The sequence below is a fragment of the Castor canadensis genome, chromosome 4 (genome assembly GCF_047511655.1).
Source record: "Castor canadensis chromosome 4, mCasCan1.hap1v2, whole genome shotgun sequence".
Lineage (NCBI taxonomy): Eukaryota > Metazoa > Chordata > Mammalia > Rodentia > Castoridae > Castor > Castor canadensis.
In genome coordinates this window covers 40,370,580-40,397,692 of record NC_133389.1, presented here as the reverse complement: position 1 = coordinate 40,397,692, position 27,113 = coordinate 40,370,580, and the positions used below count along the sequence as shown (strand labels likewise).

The 27,113-nt window shown below is 36.4% G+C and overlaps 1 protein-coding gene across 16 annotated transcripts in view; it reads left to right on the top strand.

The window, feature by feature from the left end:
* The window catches only part of Dtna (dystrobrevin alpha), a 345,657-nt gene that overhangs the window by 190,790 nt on the left and 127,754 nt on the right, over positions 1–27,113 (top strand). For 2 of the 16 annotated variants that reach the window (XM_074070026.1, XM_074070018.1), the window contains exon 3: positions 22,437–22,561. The exons of the other annotated variants lie outside the window; for them this stretch is intronic. The gene's annotated coding sequence lies outside the window, so the exon portion shown is untranslated. The remainder of the gene's footprint in view (positions 1–22,436; positions 22,562–27,113) is intronic. 16 annotated transcript variants of the gene reach the window in all.

Genomic DNA, 27,113 nt, shown 5'->3' with positions numbered 1-27,113 from the left:
TTGGAGAGTAAGATATACTTGCAAGGCTCTTAGCTCCAATTCTAATAGAAAGTCAACATCTTTAGAAAGAAAGGACAAGTTTCTAATGGCTTGTATGATTCTCAGAAATTTTCTCCTAAATTTAACTAATTCCATTAATAGTATTTATAAGTCCCTAGCAAGAGATGGTCTCTGTTATATTCTTAACAGACTGTGTTTTAAAATATGTTGGCTTGGTTCAATAAGCAATAGAGGCTTTCATCAAAAAATGACTAAACTTATCAAGACTTGTACAATGTGTGAACCAGTATATGGTAGAATAATAACCTTGTTTCTAGGAATGAACCACTTGCTATATTTTTAGTATATAAAGGAGCAATAGAGTGATTTCACTTTCATAATGATCCTAGCTGGATGTATTTTGTAGTGATAGTATTATAAATCCCCATTCTGACATGTATACTATGAAATTCAGTATTTATGTTCTTTCAGTATTATGTTTTTAAAGTGTTCATTTTAAAGAAAAGCAATACTAAAGTATTGTCTCTATTTATTGTATACATAAATGTCAAATCTACTGATTTTGTTTTGTTTGGGAAAAAACTATACCCCAAAAATCTCTTACCTCTACCTATTCATCACATGAAAGAAAATGCTAGATGATTGATGATTTCAATATAAAATGAGGATTCATGAAAGTAGTAGAAGAGAAAAGCATGCCCTTAAAGATAGAAACATGAAAATGTGTTGCTTCTGAAAGGAATTAAAACACGAAAACATTACTTTTGAAAAATGCTGTACGTAAAAGACAAATGGCAAACTAGAAACAATATTCACAACATACTTGAAAGAAAAAAGTGAATATCTATAATATATGAGATCTCATAAATCAATAAGAAAAGAAACTATTTTTTAAATAGCTACAAATTAAATAAACACCAGAACTCATTAAAGTGTTCAGAGACCAAGTCATCATCATCATTGCCACCATAAAATCTACGCACTGATAACTTGGCATTAGAGATTTTGCATGTGCTATTTAATTTTGACCACATCCTGTGAAGGAAATATTGTTCTTGTTCATTGCTGAGACAAGTGTCATAAAGGCCAAGCTGGGGTGTCAGACCAGTCAGCCCTGTCAACCATGCTGAGTCTCTACTTGCCTGCTCTTCTATACAATTTAAACTATGCCATCCTAAATACTCTGGGAAGCCATGTGCACTTGATGAATTAATGATGGCAGCAACACAGAAAACAGACCAAAGGAAGACCATACTGGACGGACCACAATGAGTCCCAAAGTCAATGCTACCATCCAAATCAAGGATGAGCTATGTATTTCCAAGCTTAGGGTATGAAAGTAGACTTTGAAAAGGAGTACACTTGAGAGGGGTGTTGCCAGTTGCCTGTCTTTACAATAATGCAGGTAGAAAGCATCTAACTTAGCTTTCATGCCTCCCTGTAAACTGTCAATTACTTGAGCAAGCACTGGAGCAAGACTGTAGTGGCCAAGGAAACTGAGCATTTAATACACAAGTTTTTTCTAACAAGACCAACCTGAATAAATCATTCTGTTGGAAGCAAGTACCACTACATCATCTGTTGAAATGTGTGGGGCATCACAATATTGTTGGGGATGTCACACAATGGATGCAGGAACTTTATGAAATTTGCTCTGTCATTAAAATCTCAGTGCTTTTCGATTTTTACACATCATTCCAATGCACAATTATTTTTAAAGTATATAGCTAGAGATCATTTAGTAAGGTGAAGGACTGGAGGTGTGGCTCAAGTGGCAGCCCACTGCTTGTAAGCATGAAACCCTGAATTCAAACCCCAGCCACACCCAACCCCCCTCAAAAAAGAGAGGTCAAAATACAGTTCCCTTTATCACTGTGGAAGCAGCAGTCGATTTAATTGAATATTCGATTTGGGTACATTATTATTCTTCTGCCTGAGCACCACTTTATTCTTTGGAATTTTTTTCCCTCTTGGCAGCATATCCAGGTTCATTTATAGGTTGGGAGATAGTAAAAGCTATTACTTCCAGCATCAGAGCTCCCACTATTTTCCAAAAAGAAGTTACTCTGGATTTCTTCCAGTCTTGTGATCATTGCAGTAGGAGAAGAAGGTTGGAGAGATGCAGGGAAAAAAATGGAGGAAATAAAATGTGATCATGGTAATAAAGAACTGAAAGGAAGGAAGAAGCAATGCTACGTGGACCATGTGCTGACCCCATGTTCAATGACAGTAGAAAACCTAACATACGAGAAGACATTATGTGACAGTACATGAGAGTCGCATGACACTTTTTAAGGACCAGATACTGTTACAAGTGTTTTTCGTGTAACTCATATAAATTAATTGAACACACCTAACACATGAAAATCATGGAATAAATGTAAGTAGCTATTGTCTCTCCATGAATCCTCACAATCACGCCATGAGCTGTATACTCTTAGCACCTTTATGTTATAAATGAAAATATTAGAGCCTGAGAAGTAAAGAAATCTCCCCAAGCCACACAGTTAAAAAGATATAAAGTGACAAGTTAGTTCACTCACTGTACCATTCTACATACTCCTAATCTATGCAAAGCTTATTATATGTAGAGATGATACCTGCAAAGTGCTTACAAAGTGCCTATCAGATAGTAAACCCTTAAAAATATTAGCTGTTGACATTATGTAATAAGCTCTAGGAGACTTTCCAGCATTTATACCATTCTACACAACACTGCTCAGAAATCATAGCAAGGGCAGCTTTATATTTTTCTTGTGTGTGGTGTGAACACAGCTTTTGTTTTTTTAGGAGTATGCCCCTTACAAATTGGAGGATCCTTTTTTCCACCCAAATACTATCAATCAGTTTGACTGGCATAGTTGAAATTTTCACCTCAAAGAATGTGCCTCATTGACATGTACTGTGTACACATTGCACGACTCTGACCTTCTGGCAGGGAATGACTGCTGCTAATGACGAGAACAAGTGAAATCTCCTTCCACTCTTGCTATTTGAATAATATGTCAATTTGTTCATTGTCATCTTGCTAGAAATTAAATGCTCTGACATTTTTATAACCTAAGGGAGCAAGTAAAAGGTTGGCAGCCAAGAAGGAGAATCAGGCCAGAGACTGGCCAAAGCATAGTCATAGAGAGTAACAGCTGTCAAGGTCAAGAGAGTGGTTCCTGGCAGAATATACCCCACAACAGTCAGGTACAAACTTGAGTTCTGATCTCTTTTCCCTATAATGTGGTTTTGTTGGTTTTGGGTGGATTGTCACCTCTGTACTGAAAGGATTTTATGGGAAATTGGTTGGCTTAAATTCTAACTGAAATAAGAATGCCAAAAGATTCAGAATTAAACAACGCCTCTGTTGTATTGGATTTCCAAGTGAAGACGATACTGCTGTGGGCTATGCATGATGAATAAGCAACAGATGGAGGCAGAGGAGGTTTGAGGACACCGTGGCTCAAGATAGCAAAAATATGGGGACTCTGGAAGGGTTCAGGAGACTGCAGAAAAGAGAATGAAGCTGAAGCCTCATGTCTGACAGACCAGCAGTTGCCTTACCATCTGCTTCTGTGTCCCTTTTGTCCTTATCTGTGACCTGAGAATTCAAAGGGTTTTAGCTAATAATGTCACTGAGCAAGTATGCCAGGCTAGCTACCCCAATAAGAGAAGGAAGGGATAGTAGAGAGATCAGCCAACCTCTCTCCACTCCACTGGGAAGGACATGCTGGGAGTGTGGGGGTGGGAATCATAGCTAGAAGTGTGTCCTCTACCTTGTCACCCCATCTCAAATAGCTGCTTCTCCACAACCTTCTCTGTGACCTGGATTGTTTCATCTATTAAGGAATATGTTATTCAATGGGTCTCTGCAATTCTCTCTGTAAATGTTTTATGTAGTTTAAGTAACAAGATTTTGTTAACCATAATAGCTAACATTTGTATGGTGATCCACTGTTTGCAACATATTTTGATTACATTGTAGTTGAATCTCCTACAACCCTGGAACATCAATCATTTCCTTTTTGACAATGAAGGGAAGCAAGCTAAGTAAAAGGCACCTGGTTAGCTAGCAAAGCTTAGATTTTAACTTACAATTCACTAACACATGCTGCATCCATCAACAGCCTCTCACCTTTAAAAGTAAGAGCTTCCTCAGTGATAAACAACTAGTTACCTTTACAAAATTGCAATTACCAATACAGCACTTGCATTTATTCAGAATGTTATTCAAATTATATCCTTTTTAAAAAAAGTGCATATAGTTTATGTATACTGTAGATATTTAGTAAGAGCTAATTGCCTGATTATTACCTCTCTGTACTCCTCAAAAGAAAGAACAGTCAGAAATTACAATTCCTACAGGGGAAAATAATCTAGAAAAATGTGAAGCAATTCTTTTTCATTTAACCTGTAAAATAAACATAAGTGGATTTAAAGTAACTTAAATGGACAAAACCAGAAGACAATAAGGTAGACATGTTATACCTGTGCAGAACCAATAAAAAGGAAATTGTTATGAGCCCCAACCTACTGTCTCTCCCATACCCATGTAACAATCAAACAACACATAATCTTCTCTTGCCTATTAAATGCCCTGTTTAGGTGTGTCTTTTGTCTTTGTATAATATACCATCTGTACTCTTTACAACCCTCCCTCACCCAACCTTACCCTTGAGTTTAGCTACTTTTCTTTTTTTTTGTCTTCTAGAGATATCAAAACTACTCTTACCCTTGGGTAACTCTCTTTGAGAATCAATGATTAAAATCTAGACAGGAAAATAAAGGCCAGAGTACATGACTGTCAACAATGGGTTTTTCCAATTTGGCCAAAGTGAAATTTTTCAGCAAATATTGCTGCTATGTGAGTTTCCTTTTGCTCATGCTTTTCTTTAAAATGTAAGGAATGTGCTTCATTTCAACATCTTTTACTTGTAGTATTTAAAATTGTATTAAAATCTTTTAGGTTTAAATAGTCTCTTGTGATACTAATGCTAAGATCTGAAATTCTTTTGATTAGGGTAAGGGTTAGGCAAGAAAAAAACATTAAAGTGAAAAGGAACTTATCTTGCCAGCTATTAGATATTTTATAAAGCTATAATTATAATTAATTTGAACTATAATTGAAGAAGGTGATAATATAGACAAAACCCTGGAGTATAAACAAATATATAAGTATATATATTAATATATGATAGAGAAAGCTGTGTATATCAATAAGAGAGATCATTATCATGAATAAATAGTATTGGGAAGAAAACCATAACTTATACTAAAAAATGAATTCAAGCTAAGTTACAGGTAAAAATTTATAATAAACTATAAAATTAACAGAAAACATGGAGGAATTTTAGAATGGTTTTATTTTGTATAATTAGCAATACGCTATAAAGTGCACAAATTTAACTTTTGCTATAATGTATGTACCCTAAGCCATCTCTAGAATCAAGGAAGTGAACATACCTATCTGTCATCCCGAAGGCCTTCTCAAGCCCCTCATGATTCTCAATGCCTCTTGGCAATGTCTCCAACCCACTACTCCCCAACTTCAGGCCACCACTATTCTGCTTTTATTCACTGTAGATTCATCTGCATCTTCTAGAATTTATATATATATAAATTGTACAGTACTTACATTTTTTGTCTGATTTCTTTCACTTTGTATAATTATTTTCTGGCTGATCTAATGTATGTATAAATCATATAGTCATTTTAATTACTTTAATTATTTATTGTTTATCCATTCACCTTTTTTTATAACAGTTTCCAGTTTTTTAGACATTGTTTGCAGTATTAACTATTAAAAATAAACTGCTATGAACATTCATATGAAAAATCTTCAAGTAGATTTTTTTTGAGCAAATACCCAGAGTTATAAGTGATCCATGGAAGAAAAAGGATTTTGTAGTGTAAAAATCAACATTGATAATGGGAGAAAAGTTACATTTGATGACATTAGCATTTTGAAGTTGAGGGTCAAAATTGTCATTGGTAAGTTAGCACTTAAATGCTATTCAAGAAAAATGTATAAGTAACAATGGTAAGGACTTTCTATGCAATGTCATTGAAAACTGATATATCAGTTAGGCCTCACAATGATTCTAAAAGATAGATTTTGCCATCCCTGTTCATAGCAGTCCAGTACCATAGGCTGTGTACTGTGCTGCTTCCCTGTGTGGAGAAGGGGTATATATTGTATAAAGGTGACATACTTGCCCAAAAAAAGATTTCTATCCCAATGTAGAAAAGTATGTATGAAAATTATAGGAATAATTTATAAACCATATGTGCTTGATATTCATATTGAGATGCTAGATCAATAATGTTAATATATAACATTATTATGTAAAATAATATGACATTGAAAAATGGGAAAGGAACATAAATAGGTAATTCACAACCAAGAGAAAGTAAAAAAATATGAAAAATATTAGTTGAGTTTTAATCAAACAAATTAAAAATAAAATCACACCATGACACCTACCAAACTAGTGAATTTTGTACATATACTGTCGTGGGTTCTTTTGCTTTATTTTTAGTGATAATATGTAATATTAGTGAGATTGGAAGCTATTGTTCTCCAACATTATTGATGGAGGTAGAAATTGATGCAATAATTCTGGAAACCAATTTGGCATGTCAGTATATAGCCATGAATTGAAAATAATGACACTCTCTAATGTAAAAAAATCTATTTTTAGAATCACCTAAAGAAATAATCTAAAATGAATGCAAGACTTAGAACATTATAGCATTATTTATACTGGTGAAAAATTGGAAACAGCCAAACATTTTATAGCAGGAAAATGAATAGTTAAAGTCATTCCATCGGAAAGAAATTCTGTGCTACTACAGGGGTGTTTCCTAACCATTGTCATGAGTGATTGGCACAGGGAGAATTATCACAAAATTTCTTGAAAAGAGTTTGATAATATTTTAATTGACTTAAAATACTTATGATCATTGACCTAGTAATTCTACTTTTAGGAATGTCTAAAATGGAAATATTTTTGCCCAAAAATTTAAAGTAAGGGTCTTGATCTCAGTATTATTTAAAACATAAAAAATTTTAAACAAACTAAATACCCAACAATAGACAACTGGTTAAATAAATTATGGAACATGATAAAATCATTTAAAGAGTCTTATAAAAATATATACTGAGAGAATATGCTTTCAATAAAATTCTATCTCCCATCCAGTATTGATATTGGGGAGGAATGGAGCAGAAAAAAAAATAGAACAAAATTAAGCAGGATGCTAGTAATAATTATCTGTGGGTAATAGATTCATTTTTCTATGTTTGCTCTCTTGTATTTTCTAAATTTTCTTCAGCAGATATGTGTTACTTTTGCAATGCTGTAATATAAGTTAGGTTAAAAATCAGAATTTAAAGTTGAATATTCAATGTGAATGCAACTATATATAGAAAAGATGCAAAAGTATCAACCACAAAGTTAATGGGATGGTTTTAATGTTCTTTTTTAAACTATTTATTGTGATTTTTCTAAACAGTAGGAAGCAGGGCAAAAATTAAATTGAGAAAAAGAAGGAAGATAAAAAACAAGGTCTTCCAGTTAATTTGTGAAAAGTAATACAAAAGTACAAGAGAACAGAAAGGAATTATAATAGGATCTTCCTGTTGCAGGTTGGAGAAATACCACTCCAACCAGTTTTAAAAGGAGGAGCTAGTAAAAGAACACACACACCGTTGGCTTCAGACTTGTGTAGGTCCAGAAATTCAAGGACATCCCCAAAGCTCTATCTTTCCCTGTCTCTAGGCTCTGCCTGTTTCTGCTTAGCCTTATTCACAGTGACCCCACTAAACAGCACCCAGATCCCAAGTCTCTGTCTAACTCCTAGATAGGAGCTTTCCAAGCAGCAAGTAGGATGGCTGCCAGTAGCTATAAAACCACACACCACCAGCTTTACATCTCCATAGGGGATTTTTCTTAATACCTCAAGATCCCAGAAAGTAAATGGCAAAGATTGGCTTGGGTTGTATGCACAGCCCTGAACAGACACCACGGCCAGGGTGGAGGTAGGAGGTGGAGGGAAGAGGGATTTGGGAGATTCTGGCCCACAGTCTTAGTTATCTCTGTCTTAGGGAAACAAAGTTAGCATGCAGCAATCCTATAGAATCCATTACAAAAGCAGTCAGAAGAAAAAAGGGGGAAAGAAAATGTTGAAAATATATGAGAGAGGCCAATGGCAAAAAGTATAGTTACAATACCAAATATTTTACAAAGTCATCTTATTCTGTGTTCATGAATTTATGTAAATTATTATATCCACTTTAATATAAGAAAATTGAAGGTAAAAAAGACCTAAGTTATTTACTCAAAAACATGAAGACAGTACATATCAGTAAGGAGATCTGAAATAAGGTATGTCTGATTCCATGACTCTTAATAGTTTGAATACGAACTGTCCCTAGGCTCATGTACTGGGGTCTTGGTTGCTAGCTGATGGGCCTTTGGGACATGCTTGGATCCTGAAGGCTCTGATCTAATCAATGGATTAATCCCTTGATGGATTCATAAGATGGCATTATTGAGAGGTGGTAAAGTAGGTGGGGGAGCCTACTTGTAACACCATGGATGTGCTCTTGGATGGTATAGCTTGCCCTGTCTCCTTCTTATCTTTACATTTCTCTGCTTCCTGGCCACCATTATGTAAACTGTTCTGCTCCACTACTACGCCGTCCCCACCATTATGACCTGACACCTCTGAAACCAGGACCAAATTAAATTTTTCCTCCTTTTATTTATGTCAGGCATTCTCTTGAGAAAAGTAATACAACAGCTAAACCTCCTCTCCAGAATGTTAGTCTTAAGCTCCTATGGTAGCTTCATCTGCAATCAAGGAAGATGGTCTCCATTCCTGTGAGTTAGAAATACCCATAGGGCAGCCAAAAGTATTAATACATTCTGACCTACACACTTAGCTGAGAAGTTGCTTCTATCTCCTTTGAGAACATTGCTTTGAGAAGAGCAAATGAAGTGAATAATATGTCAGAGCATGTGCCCTAGGTAATATGTTGGATGTTTTCCATACATTAATAACAAGTGAAGAATTCAAATCTATTAACAGAATTTCACACTCACCTTTTTAAACGGTTTTGAAAAAGGGTGGCATTCAAAGAGTACTTTCAAGAGCATACTAGGCACACTCAAAGATATAAAAATAAACACAGTCTGAACTAGAACACAAAGAAAAGATAGAAGATGGATAATTCAAAGTGGAGAGCCATAAATGGCAACCCAGAAATAATAGTCTTTGTAGGTCTGGCAGTTCCCAAACTAAAGCAGACAATCTAAAAGCAACCTCGGGTTATTTATAACTGCTGAGGATTTACTCTACCTAGTGATTAAACCTCCAGGACACACTAGATAAGTTTAGAAGAGTTTTAAGACTTCAAGGTTTGTATTTCCTTAACTTTCTTGTTTCCTGCACTGGTTCTGCATCAAAAAAACCTCACAGTTCCAAGGAATAATTCCAAAAATAAATTTAGGCATTTGCTTTGACCAGGACATTATGTCCCCAGTTTTCTTTCCAGAGCCTACAGGATGTACAAGTTGCTCTTGAAGTCTGTCCACAGCACACCAAATGCAAACTCTGCACTTGCTCCCTGCTGAGTGACCAGGCTTGGCAAAGCTGCTCTTAGTAGATAATGTCCATGCAGAAACTGCTGGATGAGTAATTTCTAGTCAAAAGCCTTGGGATTTATTTAGCACAATGTATTTAGTTCTTCATTCAGAAATAAACCTGCATACATTAGGTAAGATATGTAAAAGTACTTTGAACCTCAAGCATTGAAGCAGAACACAGTCACTGGGGTCTCTGACCTGAGGATGGCAAACCTGTACCCTGGTTGGTTGAGGACTAATTCCTTTCAAAGCCAGAAAAAATGAGACATGTTTCTTTGTGGTCCCTTGTGCCTTCTTGACAAAAACTAAGGAAGCATGGAAAAATAGGAAGACTATAGACCTTGGAGTCAGATTTGGATTCAAATATAATTTCCACACAATAACTGGCTCTGTGACACCTCTAAATACAGTATCCTCCTTTGGATCATGCACTTGTCAGCTAAGATTCCTAGCCCCTTGTAGATTCGCATAAATTTGGCTTGAGATAATTTCAACCACTCCCACAATGTCTAGGAGTTCTTAGGTTTACAGTTCCCTAATTCCTCTGGCCCTAATGTCTATGTGTGTTGTGTTCTCTTCTTCCCTTTTATCAGATTTCAAGTGAAACTCTGCCTGCTTGCCAGTGTCCACCAAAGAATCCACTCACATTGGTAGATCTATAACATTACTAAAGGATGGGGATTGGCAAGATGGGGAGACTGGAGAGGCAACACTGTCTTCATTTCTCCAGAAATCTCCATCTTCTCTATTTTTATCACATAGGCCTTTAGCTTGCTTCTTTGGAATCCAAATAGTTTTCATCTTACTATGCAGAGAAATTTTTCTCTCTTCTGTTCTTGTTCCCAACTTTCATGCCCAAAGGCATCACGATGCTAACAGAACACAGTCTTCTGATGGTCTCCTCAGAAGACAGTCAAGGTTATAAATAGAAAAAGAACAAGTTTTCTATTATCTTTTTTAAATGGTAATAATAAGGCCAACCTTGCTATTTTCCAAATTTTGCATGAATTTTTAGAAATTAAGGATGCACAACACTTTGTACAATGTATGACCCAGTGCATAATTGATTGTGATGATGATGATGATTCTGTATTGGATAGTCAGTGTTTGCAGTAAATGTGCTTGTCATTTATAGCAACTATAAGGAATTATTTTTGCCATCATTTTTAATGTCTATCTTCTCTACTACGACTGCTAAATTCCCTGGGGGCAGAAACTATTTCTGTCTTGTTTACCACTGTGTGTCACCAATGTCTCATACAGTGCGTGGCCCACATATTTAACTCTTTATTTCATTAATGAATAGATGGATGGGCAATGGACAGATATGAGTTGTGGAGAATTGTTCTCTTCTTTTAGAGTTGTAACTTTATAGCAAGAAAGATAGGGCAGACAAAGGATAATGAAGACATTTAGGATGTAGTTGGCATGTAGTCCATTCTCTAAAAGTTTAGAAAAGATTAGCAGAGCCTTAATTTCTTTGTTTTCGCATAATTTCTATGCATTTTCTACCCTCACCATAAGATTAGTATCCTTCTTATTTGTAATGGTTTTATAGTTTTACTAAAGGTAGAAAGAGGAAAAGAGAGAGAGGGAGAGAGACTATTTGTTTGCTAGTCCTCACATGTTTCATTAATGACCAGTCATTAGGTTTTCAAACTATTCCAAGAAAACCTGTCTTACCCAAAATTTATTTGAAATAGTGAGGGTTTTTCCTGTGATATTTTCCTATAGTATTTTTCTTTTTATCGTTTTGAGTTACCTAATAATCTAATTTTAATGATATAGCATTTTCTGAATAGGAAGATGTGCTGATATGCTGTGATAAAGCTTATAAATTAATTTTAGCGATATAACTCATTCCTCTACTGCAAAGTCACCTACCTATGCAAAGACAGCAAGAGCCAAAGCAAAAAAAATGGATTTGCAGCCACCATCCTCAGTGATCCTCCTTTGCTCATGGAAAATGAGAATTTTGACTTATAGAAATAGATTTCAAACAGTAGCAGGGGATGGGCTCTTGAGTGTGCTGGGGTCTGCTCTCTTTGCCTCACCAGACCACTTCCCCCCACTCGGCTCATGTAGAGGAATTTATCTGAATAAAAGATTCACAGCAAAAGTAAAAATTAGAAAGCTGGAGAAAAGATTTTTCTTTTATACCAAGTAAAGAAAATGAAATCACCCCCAAAACATTTTCTGACTCTAAAGTGCTATGTTAGTAGGAATACCAGATAAAGTACAGAATGCCTGGTTAAATTTCAATTTCAGATAACAATAAATAGTTTTTAGTATACATGTGTCTTATTTAATATTTGGGTCATACTTTCCTAAAAATATATTTTACTTGGTTAGATTGGCAACCTTATTTGCTAGACACTTGAGGAATAGAGGCTGGGCATCATATACCAAGAAGAACACAAAGAAATTATAAAGTTAACTATTTTGCTGTTGACTTTCTTTTATTATTACTATTATTACTAATTAATATGGCTATTGGAAATTCACTTCATTACTTCATTGCCTTGTCTCATGTCTTAACACACTACCATTCGCAGCTCTCCCTGGACCTAACTTTTAAGATGTCCTATTCAGACAAGGTCACTAAAACAGAAATAAGCAACACCTCACTCTCCCCTCCTCCTTTTATTACCTCATAAAGGGTCCTCACATTAAAAGACACTATTTCCTATGGCTTTACTACTTTTGAAGTTTATTTCTCATTTAAAACTGAAGTCTATGTGAAAATCATGCTCAATATATAGAACTTAACTTTATGCAGTTACACCTAGAAGATATCTGTGCCACGGAGTTAGATATTCTACTTCAATGCCCACACGTGGAGAGTTCTCACAAATACTAATGACTGGGTACTGAGGTTTGTGGTTGTACCTTCTGATTGGTTAATACTGATGAAAGGTATAACTACAAGAGAGGAATGCTACATTAAACTCTAAAGTGTGACTTTCCCTAATGTAATATTCATACATTGTTCATACATGGGGATACACTATTGGTCATTTGTTCTATTGGTTGGAGATTTCATTTCAAAATATGTGGGAGATTTTTTCAAATGAATTATTTATGATCTATAATTAATATGAATAAATACACCCAGAAAAATATCCTAGAATGTATATTTCCCATTGATATGATAATAAGAATTGTCACTAAATGGGGAATTCAATGGGTTTGTGTAGCTATTGTGTCATGGATCTTAAGATGGGGTCACAGATAAGGGGGAAAGCAGGGACAATTAAATATACAGACAGATTCAAACCCTAGGTCCTAAAGCCACTAGAGTGACTGAGAAGATGGAGTTGGCATTATGAAGATAAATCTTAGTATTCTGAAATTTTAGGCTGCATCAAAACACCTTTAACCTGTTTTGATCAAAAGACATTTGCCCACATACCCTTGGGCTAATCAAAATTGTGCATTTATGAGCTTTTAAGAAATGTTCATAGTACATTTTGGTGCAAAACAGTATGAATCCACAAAGCCAACTGAATATAGGTTTTGTTTGAAAATAATGATGGAAAATTCAGTAGTGAGTTTGAATACTTGAGAAGTTATCTACCTAGTTCTAAAAATGACAGAATCTACAGAATAACTATGTTCTTTTTCCTCTATAAATTTGATCTTCCTACTTTGCTACACGTACTCAGTTTTGTCAGAAAAAGCATTAGATGCTGTAAGGCTATACTTCTCACCTTCTCTGACTTACAAAGAAATTTCCATTCAAAATTAGGAAGTAGTAAAAATTAATTTATTTTCACTTTTAAACAGCTGTGTAATGAAAATATTAATATTCTGAGGATTTGGGACTCCTCTGAAAATATTCTGAGTTATCCAAAATTAACCACTTTGGGCTTACTGAAGCAGGACTGTATATTTTTGATATATGGAAAAAGCTATGTCAATCATCAAAGAAAGAACTAGATAATATTTATTAAAGAGATTGAGTTAAGTTGTACCTATGAAGGATGTTACCTAAGTTCCCATCTACAAATAACACCAGGTTTAAAATTTTAAATGATGTATGTACAAATTTTTGGTAAAAAAAAAAAATTTGTAAAGCCAGGCACCAGTGGCATATACTTGTCATCTCATGCTATGCATAGGGCTAAGAAGATCGTGGTTTGAGTCCTGAAAATTTGTGAGATCACATCTCAACAGAAAAAAAAATGTGTGTGGTTGTACATGTCTGTCATCCCAGCAACGGTGGGAAGCTTAAAGCAAGAGAATTGTGGTCCAGGTTGGTCTGGGCAAAAAGTGAAACTCTATCTTCAAAATAACCAGAGTAAAGAGGGCTGGAGGGGTGGCCCAAGTGGTAGAGTGCCTGCCTAGCAAACACAAATCCCTGAGTTCAAACCCCAGTACTGCCAAGAAAAATAATAGCACTAATAATATAGTTTGTAAAATGATGATGAAACCTCACTCATTTAAGTGAGACAATCTTCCTTTACCACATCTCCCCATCTCTTAAAAATATATTTGAAGCCAAAAAAATAAAAGTGAGTGATTTCTCTCACTTTCATTTTGAGTTTTTGTTCTTGGCTCTACCTGTTCCTTCCTCTTACAGTGTTTACAACCAAGGGCTGCTAAGGAATAAGAAGCCTCCCAGTTCCTGGGACTAGCTGTCTGTGGGTTCTCCCTGGTAGCCTTTCCAGATCAAATCTTCAGGTTTGTCCCCGAAGACTCATCTTATGTACTTACTGTCAGATTAACATTCCTTAGTTACTGCTTGAAGTGTTTAACTCCTGTGTGCATAAATCTGCTCTTGTTCTTTCTTCTTCTTGTGACATGTAAGCCACTCCACCACCAGCCTGCAGAAAGAAAGGCCCTGAGGCCTGTATGACTACAGTACAGTGCCTGACACAGAGATACTCTGGCCTACGATAAACCTAGGAGCCAGGTGGTTCGGGACCTATAAAGTCATTTTAAGCATTTTGAACTTTAAATTAAAGGCAGCTTTTGCTTGCTATTCTTCAAAAAGCATCTTAATTGACTGTAGAGGTCATTAAACCCAGCAGGCATGGCTACTAAATTAGCTCATATAATACAAGCTGCACATGAGTGCAATGGCTTAACCAAGAAAGGTGCAAATGGTGCGCTCCAGCTAGGGAGGAGAGTAGCTCCAGGACCTCAGAAACTAACAACACAGTATGTTTATTTTGCTCAAACCAAGGGTGTCCACGTTGGTTTTCTGCAATTCAAAACACTACTAAAAATCCAGATTACCAAGTAAATTAGGCTGACTTTAGACATTTTTTTTTTGAAACTTATTTGGGGTCCACTCTCCTTTGAGTTCCTTCCTCTTCACTGTGTTCCTCGTACTGCACCTGGGCCTTTTTACACTGTCCTTCTCTCTGCTCTCCTGATCTGGCAAGTTCCCCCTGCTCATGTGTTAGGGTTTTAGTATGTCTGTTAGAGGAGACAGTGACCGTGAGAAATGCCAGTGTACTAGTAATACCCTTTCTCAGACCTCTTATAACCAGAGATTCGTGTACAGTTAACCATACTGGAAAAGTCCTGTTTATGAGAACCCAAAGCTGGAAGCAAACATTACTCAAGGGTTAATGCAGAATGCTATGCCTAGAGAAAGCTTCCAAGATCATGTTGCAAATAAATATTGACAAGTTTTACAGAAAAAGACTGCATAATTAGCTTGAACTTTTTAAACTAAAGAATACTAGGCTTTGGTTCTGTGTTATTAAGATATAAACAGGCTTTATATTAAAACCTATTTGTCATACTTTAGTGACATATTAAATACTAAAACTGAACATCCTTTTTGGTTGGAGGTGAGAGGTCTAGTTCTCTTTCTGTTCTTCTTTATCACTAAGTCTTCCTATATACACCTCTTCAATATATTGGCACAGTCCTAAAGTTTGGATGAACAGAAGGACAAAAAGCTCTGTCATTCAAGGGTCTCATTAGCTTGTTTCCTTTACAGACTATTAATGGACCTTAGAGAACAATAACTCAAGTTTAAAACACTTTCAGGCAGATGGTGCAGTAGGGTGATGACTTGCTTGCTTGAAAGGACTTCTGTAGACACTTGTGGTGATGATGATCACTTGCAAACTCTAAGATTCTCATTCCTCACCACCCCTATTCTTGACATTCTATATTCATTTCTTTATAGACATTCTAGAGGGCTTTTACACTAGAGGGACTAACTCAAAGACATAGATCTCTAAATCAGAGAAGAGAGAAAAATATCTCTAAACAGGAGCCAAGAAGTGAGATTCTTGTGTTGGCTTTGCTTCTTCACTAGACAGCCTTTGCTCTGTCTCTTGATTTCTGAGTTTCATTGTTCTCACCATGTGACAACAAAAAGTTGTGAAACAGTCCTACGAAAACCTATTACTAATAGGAGAGGAAAGTTGAGAAACTTTTTGATCTGACTCTTTCATTTATGTACAATTCTGGTTTGTCCCTGAAATGTTCTGTAGGTTCTGGCTTTTATTGAACTAGCCTGACCTTATGTAGCAATGTAAGAAATAGCTCTGATTCATGTTGCAAACCTAGTAATGTTAACAGCTCCCAGCTGGAAGGGAGCATCTCGGAGAATGACTTCTACACTGTGTGAGCTCACATATAGGAAACATCCTAAGTCCCAGACTCCTTTTCAACAGCTTTTTGAAGCTTTTAAAGAGCAGTTTTTAGTAGTTCTTTCTCTCAGTGCCTGATCATTTTCAGGTAGTAGTTTTGATTCATTAAGCCTTTGAAGTCACTAAAGTACTATTAAAGGCATCACTGCCTTGGTATATTTGAATGGCACTGAAATGTGGCCGCTTGTCTGAGTGCCAGCACCATCAGGAAATGGCTTGAGTACCCTTAGGGGAAGGGCTTTGTTAAAAAAAAGAACAGCTTGTTCAGACTGGGACACTTAGCCAGCCTCCTGCTCATTAGCCTGTGCTGTGTTCTCACTAGGGCCAGGGACACTTGTTCCCTTGAATGCACAGGCTCAAGCAGGAATCTGGAACACTCAGTCTTCAGAGTCAGAATACACACATATTGATACATCACCAGCGTGGTTTTTAAACTCTCCAAAGTGTGCCCACGGTAGCATTAAGGCTATTTGGAAACAAATGTTTTATTCAAGATTTTGCACTGTGAGTGGTTCTAGTAGTGTTTCTGTGGAGTGATGTGAAGTTTGGACACCATAAATCAGAAGCACAAAGTGTATATGTAGGTTTTTATTTGTTCCACTTACAAGCTCTAAGTTGGGTTGGGGGATGATAAATCAAACATTTGTTTTCTGGTTCTTTTGGCAGGATCACTTTTTATATAATTGTATTGTTTACCACTTTGTTCTTGATGTTATGGTAAGAATAACATAACATAAAAGAAATCCTGATGCTTTGATTGAGTTAATGCAATTCATTGTGGTACTAGCTTTGAGGAACTGTAAAGTTCCCAGTAGCATGGTCAGTTCCATAGCCTTTGGTTAGCTACTCTTAAGTTTCAAAGTGTTTTAGTTTCTATACTCAGAGTAGAGTACCTCCCATTCAGGTAATCTTTGATATGTGGTAATTGGGGGTTCAATGATTCTACTATTGTGATAGGTATTTAAAAATCTCAAAATATTCTTACTACATTTACCTCTAGTACATTTCACTGCATTAATTGAATAATCAGCGCCTATTAGATAGATAGATAGATAGATTGGTACATTGCTCTATTGCTGTATAGATGGTGTCAGAGGACAGCCTGTCAATACTGAGATGGAAACCGTTTGCATCAATGGTAACTTTATGTCCTCTGGAGTGCAGTATTCCTGGAGCACCAATGATACAGTAACCCACGTGAGCCCTTTAGGTGTCTCCAGCAGAGTAGCAACTGCACGCTGGGAATGAACACGTTCGTGTAACAGTATTGGACCAGCTTCACTGTCAACTTCTTGGTACAATCTCTCTTTGGAATAAATTTTTCCCTGGCCCAAAAAAAAAGAACTTCTGAGGTACAACACTTTGTATTTTATTCTGAGGAACAAAACACTCAAATTTGACTTTGTGTTTTATTCTGGCATGTAACAGATGCCACACTCCATAAATGTTGGTCAAATTTATCTGTAGAATGAAGGGACTGAAAACTTAGACTGAAGGTCACTGATCTAGGACCAAATTCCAGCTCTTTAACATCTGTGTCACTTTTGTCATCTATAAAATGGGGATATTACCATCACTCTTATCTGAAGATTAAATAAGATCATGACCACTAGAAATTACATAGTAGGTCTTAATCAATGATCTTTAGTTGCTTGTAGAGACTATGGAGGAATAGGGAGGTGGCACAATGTAATGGTCAAGTATTTAGCCTCTGGAGAGACTTCCGAAGTACAAATCCCAGTAGTTTGGCTACCAGCAATATGATATTGTGAAAGCTTCTTAACCCTTCTCAGCTGTCTTAGCTTCCTGTTCTTGCTGTGACAAATTATCACAAATTTAATGACTTAAAACAACACAAATATATAATCTTGTAGTTCTGTAGGTCCCCAAATCCAAAATGAATATCAGTATGTTAAAAAAATAAGTGTATTGGCAGGGCTACTTTCCTTCTGGAAGTTCTAAAGCAGAATCCGTTTCCTCACTTTTTTTTCTAGCTTCTAGAAAGTCACTTGCATTTCTTGGTTTGTGGGCCCTTCCTCTATCTTTAAAGACTCTTTCCGTTATAAGAACTCTCATAATTACAATGGTCCAGAAAGGTAGTTAAAAAATAGCTTTTCTATTTCAAAATTCTTACATCTATCACATCTATATAGTCCTTTTAGCCATGGAAGATCACATATTCACCAATTCTGAAGGTTAGGACATGTGCGTGTGTGTAGGGGCTCTGTTTTGTCTACCTCATCAGGCTTATTTTCTCATCTATAAAAAAACAGGGTAATGTAATATCAACTATTTCAGAATTAGGGAAAGAAAAATAAAATAACTCGTGTAAAATGATTAGTTTTGAGCCTCCACACAGAGGAAGAATTTAAATGTTGAATATTGTCGTTACTACATTCAGCCAATGGATTTCAGTTTAGAGTCTTTTCCCACCACATAATGCAGGCATTCATGCCTCTACCTCACCAAGATGACTCAGAGGGCCTGGTGATTCAAGACAAGGAAGGAAGGCCCATTCCCACCAACTATTCTTCCCCACTTAAATTCTTGGCAACTACCAATTTGGAGCCATGGCTCTCTCAACAGATTTCTCCTGGTCGTCCCTTAATTTCAGACAAAATTGCTTTCAGTGGAAGGAACATAACTAAGAGCCTTACAAGTCACAGGAACAGGTCCAGAAGCAAGAAATAGGGCTGTCTCTGTTTCTTCTCTTTCTATTCTGTACTCATGTCATGCCAGTCCACCTTCATCTAGAGAAAAAGACCACAGTGTGCAAAATGTGATTGTTTACTGCTACAGATCTTGCAGCCATAACTCCTGGCTGTACATATGCTAGGCCTGTTTCTTTTCCATGTGGCCTACTTAATTTTGGCATCTACACTTATTAACCCAATATTCTTGGCTGTGCTTTTATTGGCTAGCAATTATCAGTGTCCCTACAATGTCATTGCTGTTTTCTAAATTGTTTTATGTTATATCAGCCTTGGATATTTACCAAGAGACAATTTAAATGGAGAAAGGCAAAACAGCATAATATTAATTAATGTAATTTTAACTACACTAATCTATTACATGTTTTACTGACATATTAAACAAGATTGACAAGTTGTTAAACATAGGTTCTTCATTTTCAGTACATGTTTATTAAGAAAATGAAATAGCTTTTTCTGCATGCTAGAATTCCTGAGATTTATACTTTTAAAATATTTGTTCTGGCTCAAAAAATTTTTCAGAAACATAACAGAATCAATAGAGAGGAAAGGAATTTTTTTATAAAAATTAGCAGACTCATCCTATTATCTTTTCTTACCCCTCTTAACTGTGTGTGGAACCCTATGCTCTTTCTATACTTGGTTATTGGTCCTGAATCTGTAAATACACAGTGATGGACATACTGGCATCTCTTGCTACCTGTCTTAGCCCTCCTATTTTCCTCCCATTTGCTCTCCCTACATTCTTATCTCACAAAACAGCTTCCTCTTGTGGCCTCTGGAGGGTATCATCAAGACCTGGTCTCCCTAGAATGCATGCAAGAAGCATTAGCATTTCCTTTTCCCAGTGAATTAAAATTGCTATCTCTTTATTGTGTGCATCTCAGCAGGAATTAGGAAGAAGGAAGCTACATTAATTACAGTAAATTGAACTTCTTGATTTTTCCCAAGGAAATTTGTATTGCTAAGGGCATGAAATAAATTTCTCATGGTGAAAATTTAAGATACACCTCAATGGCAGTTAGGAAATGAAGGACAGGCTTCATGGTAAGGAAAATTTTCTAGTTTCATTTAACATCACCCCCAAATAAGGGACTATCCCTCCACCTTCATTCACCTAAGGTCCTCATGCCTCTATAGGCAGCTCTGTGCTCTGAGTATAAGGTGATATAAAGCACCATGAGGCTTCTCTGTGCCACTGTGGAATGCACAAGACATTCTACATAATAGATGGCATAATATTCTTGATTCCCTTGTCTTAATTCTCTTTCCTCTCTGTTTTTCTGTTCTTTCTCAAGCCAAAAGTTGCCAAGTTTCTTGATTTGACTCATATTCCCTAGCACACATAGAAATGAAGAAAATAAATGAGGAAAAGAAAGGGAGGAAAGGAAAGGGAAGTTGGATCAGAGAATGAGAGAACAAATTGAAAAGAAGAAGAGAGATAGAAGAAAATGAAAGAGGTAAATGCAAAGGAGATAGGTATCTCCTAGTTCCCTGGACTCTTTTCTTAACAACAGTGGACATGCACAACCCATGAACTCACTCCTACCTTCTTCTGGCATCCACAAGTCTTTCCTTAAGTTTTCCTTCACTTCATCTCAGTCTGAGTGTGTAGGTAATGTTCTTCCACTTCTGCCTTCAGGAAAAAGTAGTTCCTTTGAGTCTTATTTCATATAATTCCAATTTTGGTCTTTCCAAAGAAGCCTGATGTGCTGTACAGTGAGATTTGTCTACTTTTGGGCAATTACTTAATCTCTCTGAACCTTATTTTTCATATTGGTGAAATGGAACTAATAAAACCAACAATGTGGTATTCTCACAATGAGAAAAGTGCTAAATAGTTCTTGGTACATAACAGCTGTTTTGTGAAATTATAATTGTTTTAAATGGTGTGGCTATTATTATCATTGCTACTCTTCTCTCAGAAGAAGTCTGATTTCAGTGTCCTATTGAAGAAAATAATGTACTTTCCTCCCTCCCCTTTTCCATCTCTCCAAATTCAGCACACTTCCACCCAGAAAAGAATGGAATATTTTAATTACACAGGTTCTGTGGTCTACATCTTCATGCTCAATGTCCTGCCTACACTTTTATTCTGATTCTTCTTTCTCCAAATATCTTTTGAGAATCACATTCCCAGAAGTCCAGGCAGCAATTAGCCTATGGTCAGTAGCAGTCCTCAAACTTTTGTTTTGGGCTTTTTCCCTCAGCACATTAGAATGGGACAACAGAAAATCTATGTTTTTCTACTATTTTTTCTAGGATTTTTTTTCCAGAACAAAAGATGAGTAGAATCCTTTAAGTGTCAGGAGTCATGCTGGTAATGTCCCAGAGTACTTTGGATTTTCCAGATGTAGTTTCTGCTTGATACATGAGCATTAGGTTTTTATATATAGGTAATATCATTCCTGCTGCCTTCTCCCACCAGTGCTCTTTCACCTTGGTCTTGGAAGGCCACCAACAGCCTTTTTGCTGACTCCCATATACAGGTGCTTTGTAGGCATGCACTACAGTTAACTGCTTTCATTTCACTAATAGTTGGTGCTTCCATAAAATAAAACTACCTTTAATTCTCACCACTTCCTGGGTTTCTTCCCCCAAAACCAGTCCATGCAAGGAACTATATTTCCTTTATTTGTGTGCACATGGACATTTTATTGGGTTAGAGTTCATACCTTTCATCAGATCACTAAAATGTCTAAATCTTAAAAGAAATTATAGACATAATTGTACTATTACTTAACCAACTAAACACATTCTGTCCTGTTGCAGCCACTGTTGGAAAGCTAAACTTAGCTTACAAGTATAGTTCTTAAAGTTTTTCAAAAATTTTTACCTCTATAAATATTCATGTATAAGTACAGTATATTCCCACTATAATGAAATAAACTGAGTTACAAACTTTGGAATTGAGTTATTGGAAGGTTAATGAAAAATACTCTTCAAATTATTGTGGGGTGTGCATTTAACTTGTTTTTATATATTAGCTATATTGGGAAAAGAAACAAACCTATTTTTGTGACTATAAGATGTTACATTGAATTTAAAAAGTCACAAGTGGTTGGAAGGCAGTCAATTCCTAGAACCTGTCCCCCTAGAAGTTAAGAATTTAGCAGTCCTGGAGGGAGAAGAAGGAAGTCTCTTCAGCCATTGTTCCCCCATGACAAAGTAGACTAATAACATACAAAATTATTGATGATTAAAGACACAGATGCACACAGATCTACAACCATTGTCCCAAGACACATCATATTGAATAAACCATGGTTATCTAAAAAGAATGTGAAGTCCTAATGCAGTACTTGAGGCAGTAGGACAGACAACCCCTTGTTCATGGTAATCTCCTTCAGGGACCCTTGAAGTCTTTTCAATTAACCTTATTCAGTGCTCTTCAGTCCTTCAAAGACATTGTAATAACTCTGGACCTCATATAAACAGAATCTGAATTTTGACTATCATCCTTCAAAAAGGTTGCGTTTGACCCCTACCTGGCTCTGCAGTCTGTACTGTTAACAGCAACAGTGAAGTTTGTGATCAGAAGACTTCCAAATTCTTTGTGTCCCACATGGAAGAATCCATCACAGAACACATGGAGGTAATCGGAGTTTATGAAAAAGGAAGAGAATTACAAAAGTGAGCGTGGTGGACCCAGGTGGAAGCTGGAAGCAGAGAGCGTGCTTCTCCTTTCCAGCTGCTTTTGAAACTTAAGCTAACTTTTGGTAAAGGAAGAACCTGAGATTCCCAACCAATAATCAATGAGTGAGTAGGGGCATAAGTGGTCCCCGGACCAGATGACGATGGTCCCAACCCCTGACCCAGGGCATAGTCAAATATTTTCTATGAGTCCTGAGCTTTCCCCAATTCTAGCCTGCCTCACTAATAGCAAGGAGAGGCATGGTGGATACCAGCTGCTACAGAGCATGAGTCCCAGCCTCTTCTCCAGCCAAACAAATTAAATGGAACTGAACAAAACTTTGTCCTTAAACAAGTTGCACCACCTTACCTTAGCACAGGAGGTTCCTTCCTGACTTGAAAGAACAACTGAGAATAGTTCTTATCAGGATAAGAATGATTTTTCTCACTTTTTAATGGCTTTTTATATTAAAGTTTGCCTCATTAGGTACCCCGTCAATATATTTATATGTTTATATGTATTTATATTCCCCAAGCAGAATTAATTATCTTCTCCATTGGCTCAAAGTACATTTTAAAGTGTGTCTTACAAAGTATAGAAAAATATTGCAAAGCAACATAAGAATTCCCACCTAATGTTGTATTAACAAGTTCATAGTCAAAGTCAACTAGCATATTTCTAGCTCAGCCCTAACTGTGAATCAGCAGCACCTACAGTGCATTTGAAAAGTACAAATACTCAGCTCTGATCTGGATTCAGTAGCCCCAGGTGTTTACATTTTTTAACAGATCTCCAGCCTATGTGTTTGGCAGCCACACCTGAGAACCACCATGCTGGATACTTTAAAGACTATAATTCCCGAGAGCCATCTAGCTGGTCATTACACTAAAGGAGGGAGAATAAGGAAAAGTTTTAGAGGGTATGAATTTGATCATATTAAGATCATTTTAAAAATAGTGAGCTTATGTCCTGCATTCATTCATAAATAAATAATAAATAAACCCAAGTTCCAAGTGTAGAAGGATTACATTCGAAATAAAAGACAAAAGTCAGAAACCCATTGTGACCATTTATTGTCATATATGCATTTTCCTACTGTCAGAGGCTCATGTAAAGGTCTAGGAAGTAAAAAGCATATGCAATTATACTTTGCCCCAAGAAAAATTTCTGAATACTTTTTTTATTACATTGCCAAAGATTAGAACTAGAGTATAAATCTGAGAAAGTCATGAGAGCCTTCCTCATTAACAGAAATGGAAACAGGCATTTCTATGCCACCAATAAATCAATTAAAGGAGGAAAGGAGCTGAAAATGGCCTTCTTTGTAGTTATTAACTTCAGGGATTGAATCAATTGGTGATTGCTGAACCCAGTGATTTCTTGTTACCCACCTGGAGCAAAAGGGAGGGAAATAAAATGTGAGAACAGTCTGATCATATTAAACACAGAGTCTGCCAGTCTTCAAGTGTTTGCTAAAGTGGAGCAAAAACAAAGCAGAGCCAGACATTTCTAAAAACATTGCCTAGCTTTTGTAGATTTAAATTGTAAGAGTGTGAATCAGTGTGTGAGTTGGTGTGTTTATATGTGTCTGGGTTTACATAAATCTGGACGCCAGGATTATTTCCAGCTAACAATGTTTTAAAACAGGAGGTGTCCATTAAGAAATCGCACACAAAGGAATTTCCCAGCAAAATTTGAGAGTGCTGTGATTATTCTCCATACTTTTGGTCCATGAAGCACCAAGTTCTACCATCTTCTTTTTAGTACCTATTTCATAAAATCTTAATTTGTGTTGAACAGAAGCATCTAGGATAAGATTACTGGCAATTGGAACCCATGCTAGCCTAGGAATTTGAAAACTAAAAACAAAAAGAAAAAATAGCTTCAATGTGCTGACCTTCCAAAAAAAAAAAAAAAAGCCTTGTTTTTGGGCATTACTTTACCTGTGTGAGTCTCAAGATCTTCATTATAACTTGGGAATAATGACTCCTTGACTTCCTCTTAAGGTCATAGGGAGAAGCATTTTATAATTTTCAGAAACTTATGCAAATAGCTTCTACCTTTAAAATATCTTTTATTGTTAGGAAAAACGCCACACAAAGAAAACTCACGAGAAAACTCACGTCCAAGGACAGGGTTTAATGGCAGGTACGAGGTAGTGCAGGAAGAAGAAAGGACAAAAGGGAAGGGGTTCAGGCCAGGCATGGCCTTTTACAGGAGAGGGAGGGTAAGGGGTTAGTGCATATGCGGGGTGGGGGGGGTCCCTGATGGAGGTGGAGCTTGAGTGGAGCTTGTTTTGGGGAGCGCAGGAAACCTTGTTAAGGGGGGGAATGGCTCCATTTTCCATGAGGTGCCGTTAATTTATAAAATGGCGGCATTATTGTTCTATCATTTATGCCATGTAGAGTAGAAATGTGTATTTACTATGGATGGTGTTAATTAAAGATGCATCATACAGGAAGTAACTTGAGGATATGTATTTCTATGTGAACTTACTCTCACTATTCCAAAATATAATTCACATGTCTTCTAGCACTCTGCAGCCTACATTTGGATTTATTCATTTCTTACTAGTTCCCCAACTGTTTTACTCTGTTATTTCGTCCCTTCCCTCTTACAGGGGCAGAGTTGGATCCCTTCTTGTCAGATCTCTTTTGATGACTGTGTTAGAAGAAATCATTTTTAACCTCCCCTCTTACAAACTTATTACTGCTATGGGACAGAAGATTATTTTCCAACATGGAATAGTGAAAGCTGAGGGCCTTTCCTCTGCCGTTCTCTACTTGGCCTGGCAGTCACCAAGCCTTAGTGAATCTGTCTCCTAAGCCTCTTTCAAGTCAATCCTTTGCCAAAAGACATAATGATCTTGTTCTTGGAGTAATCTTACCAAGACTAAATCTCTGTATATCAAGTCCTTTCTTAAACCTTTTGTGGTTCTCAGTCTCCTTTGTATATAAAAGCCCTGTATTGTCTAGACCTAACAAGTCAGGCTTTCTAGACTTGATGTCTCTTCATCTCCTCAGTGTCTCCACTTACACTTGTACCCAGTAATGCTGAGTCACTCCCACATCTCAGACCTTTCCCAAGATCTATGCTTTTTTCATAATTCTATCTAACTATAATTGCTTTTCTTTCTCTCTACCATCTGAAAAATTCCTATTTATCCTTTAAATTTTGTTTCCAGAATCACCCTTTCGTTGATGTTTCGCTCAGATCTTCCTAGACATAAATGATGATGCCTAGTAGAACATGCTCTCATTATGGTACATAGTACACCAAATTATAAATATTTATTAGGAAAATTTATTTCCCCTTCTACACTGAAAGCGTCTTAAGGGCAAGGGTCATGTCTTATTAATCTTTGGATCATGAGAAACTATCAGAGTGTCTGAAAATTTATAGCTACTTTATAAATATTTCTTAAATAAATAAATGGATGAGTTCTTACAAATGAAAACAACACACATGCTATATAATTTGTGAGACTGAGCTCTAGTAAGGGAAACATTAGAAGGACTCCTCACTCATTTATCACTGCTAGTTCTTTTCACTCTTTTGACATTTTACATATTCTGAAAATTTCTAAGGTTGTAAGCAGCTCATCCACATGAAGGGGAGAGACAGGAATTGACAAAATTAGACTTGTAGGTGAGATGTGCATTGTATGGCATATATTACATACATTAGGATCGTCACAGATAGGGTATTTTCCCTTCACCTCTGCCATGTGATTTTGAAAAACTGTTGGTATACTGAAACTCATGAAAAATTAATGTAGAATTCCATTATTTCAGAAGCAAAACACTCAGTCCTTCCTCTACTGAAAGTTACACTCTTCTCTTTCTAAGGTAACAAGAAGGTGGTCAAGAATTATGTGTGAATCTCAATCCCACTGATCCGAGTTAGATCAGAAAGTAAGGACCCTGCTGTGATGGTCCTTGCCGGTGTGATTCCTGAGCTCACTTTGTCAAGAATTCCCTATTGAACAAGTATAAGCATAAGCTGTAAGCTGGCATGCTCCCTCCTCCTTTTTCTTTCATGATTATGAGCAATGCATAATAAGTAAATATTCCCAATTTTGCCTAATGATGCTACTTCCAAGAACCTCCAGAAGTAAAATGAGAAGTGTTTTATTTTTCTTTTTATACCGATAATTATATTCTGTGCCTCCTATTATTTCGCACCACGGAGTTCTTCCTTCTTTTCCTCATAAGGTACTTACTCGGAAGCGAGAAATATACCTATTGTATAACTGATGTCTCTTTTATGAGTTAATTAACCAAAAACTGGTGGTAAATAGACCAAAAGTTGACATCCATGTGCTTTGTATCCTTTCAACTACTTCTATTTCACAAGACATGATTCTCCTTAAAATGTATAATCCTACATTATAATAAACATAAATTAGTTTGTCTTATTCCAAATAATTAATCTCTGAAACTAGTCCAACTCAGATTTCATTTTTCTATGAGTCAGACTTTAGAAATATGATTGTCCATCTCATGGAAAAAGA